Here is a 2,727-nt window from a genome sequence, read left to right on the forward strand (position 1 = left end):
ATCTTAATTGAAAACTTCCATTTGCAGGATTTTTATTGTATTGATTCTCTTTTTATGGATGACTTGGCTTATTTGTAGATAAATGCGCGATTGTAAATCCTACCACTCCATTTTGTGTGTATCTGTGTGTGACGATATGTCTATATGTATATAATCACTGACACACACACACACATATAAATACATATACATACACAAATATGTATATATATATATATATATATATATATATATATATGTGTGTGTGTGTGTGTGTGTGTGTGTGTGTGTGTGTGTGTGTGTGTGTGTGTGTGTGTGTGTGTGTGTGTGTGTGTGTGTATATAGATAGATAGATAGATAGATAGATAGATGTTTATGCCCATATATATATGTGTGTGTGTGTGTGTGTGTGTGTGTGTGTGTGTGTGTGTGTGTGTGTGCGTGTGTGCGTGTGTGTGTGTGTGTGTGGGTGAGTGTGTGTGTGTGTATAGATGTATAAGTATATATATATATATATATATATATATATATATATATATATATATATATATATATATATATATATATATATATATATATATATATATATATATATATATATATATACTTAAACTGATACTTGATATATATGTATATATATCATGATGCACATATACACATATATACAAATACTTCTATACACAAAAATCCGTATGGATAAACACACATTCACCCATATGCACATACACCCCATTAAAAAAAAAGAAAAAAAAAAAAAACATTGAATTAAAACCGAATTAAAAGTAAATATCACTGGAGTTGTGGAAGAATCTCAAGTATTGCAGTAATGAGAGGAATCGTGCAGATATTTGACCCAAGTTTATCTGTTAGCAGAGATAAAAGGAACCGAATATCTGCATGAATGTATGCGCACTCACTTCATAATGCATTTTTTGGAAATTAAATTTGAAGATAGAGAGAAATTTATTATTAAGTTATAGCGAAGACTGCATGCTAATGAAGCAGATGGTAAGAAATTTGATGATAATAATCATGACGATATTTAAAGGAGGAATATTAACAATGATAAAGAGAATGAAAATAATAATAATAGTGATAATAATGATTATTATTATTGTAGTTATGATTGTAATGATGGTAATAACAATAGGATAATGATAATGAAAATAATAGTGATAACAATAAAAATTATGAAAATGATGATAATAATGAAGATGATAATTAGTATTATCATAATAATGATAATGGTGATAATGACAGTAACAATAATATCAATAACATTATTGACAATGATGATAGTAATGAAAATATTTAAGATAATCATGATCATGATCATGATGATAATAATGATCATGATAATAATGATAACTAGTGCTAACAATAATAACAAGAACAAGAACATCAACAATAATGATAATTAATTATCAACATCATTACCATTACTATTATTATAATGATGATAGTAATGATGATAATAGTAATAGCGATAACTTTAATGATAGTGATAGAATGATTATAACAAAGATAATAATAATGATTATAATGAACAATAAAAATAATAGTTCTAAGACAAACATAATGGTAATAATAATAACGATGATGATAATGATAATAATAATAATAATAATAACAGTAATGATGATAATAATGATAATGATAGTAATAATAATAATAGTCATGGTATTGATAATGATAATGATAATTATATGAATGATTTTAATAACAATGATGATGATATATTAGCAATAATGATAATTATATGAATGATTTTAATAACAATGATGATGATATATTAGCAATAATGATAATCACGATGATAATGATAACAGTCTGGTAATAAGAATAAGGATGATAATGAGTACAGTAATTAACAATGATATCAATGATAACAATAATTATGATAATGCTGATAATGGCAACAACAATGATGACAGTAACACTGGTAACGATAAAAATAATAATAATAATAATGATAGTGATGATCATAATACAGAAATAAAAAAGATAACAATTTCACCCTCGACAGCAGTAAAAGTAAAAATAAAAATATAAGATATAAAAAAGTATAAAAAAAATCTTTGACGAGACACCTGTTGCACATCAAGACATTCTGATCGCAGCTTCTTCCAGTCACCAACCTGAGCATCATATCTCCACATTCTGGAGATAAAAAAAAAAAAAAACATCATCTTATTGAGCTGGGACATCCTCCGAGATGAGAAAGGCCTGATTGAGACATGAAACAGCTTCCTTCAATCTCCCTGATCATATTCCGAGAAAAAGGGGAAGAAGCGTAAAAGAGTGATTTGAATAGAGAGGAGAAGAATGAGAGAGAATGTTGGAGCAGGTTTGTAAAAATGACCAAACGGAGGTTTTATTTGGCTGTAGAATTCAGATGACCACATTCATATAAACAACATGCTTCTACTTTCGAAAGAAATTGTTGAGGGTTTCTTACCAGGTGTATGAATATATATATATATATATATATATATATATATATATATATATATATATATATATATATATATATATATATATATATATGTATATATATATATATATGTATATATATATATATGTATATATATATATATATATATATATATATATATATATATATATATATATATATATATATATATATATATATATATATATATATATATATATATATGTGCGTACGTGTATGTATACACACACACATATATATGTGTGTGTGTGTGTATATATATATATATATATATA

This window comes from Penaeus vannamei, chromosome 14 (genome assembly GCF_042767895.1).
Source record: "Penaeus vannamei isolate JL-2024 chromosome 14, ASM4276789v1, whole genome shotgun sequence".
Taxonomy (NCBI): domain Eukaryota; kingdom Metazoa; phylum Arthropoda; class Malacostraca; order Decapoda; family Penaeidae; genus Penaeus; species Penaeus vannamei.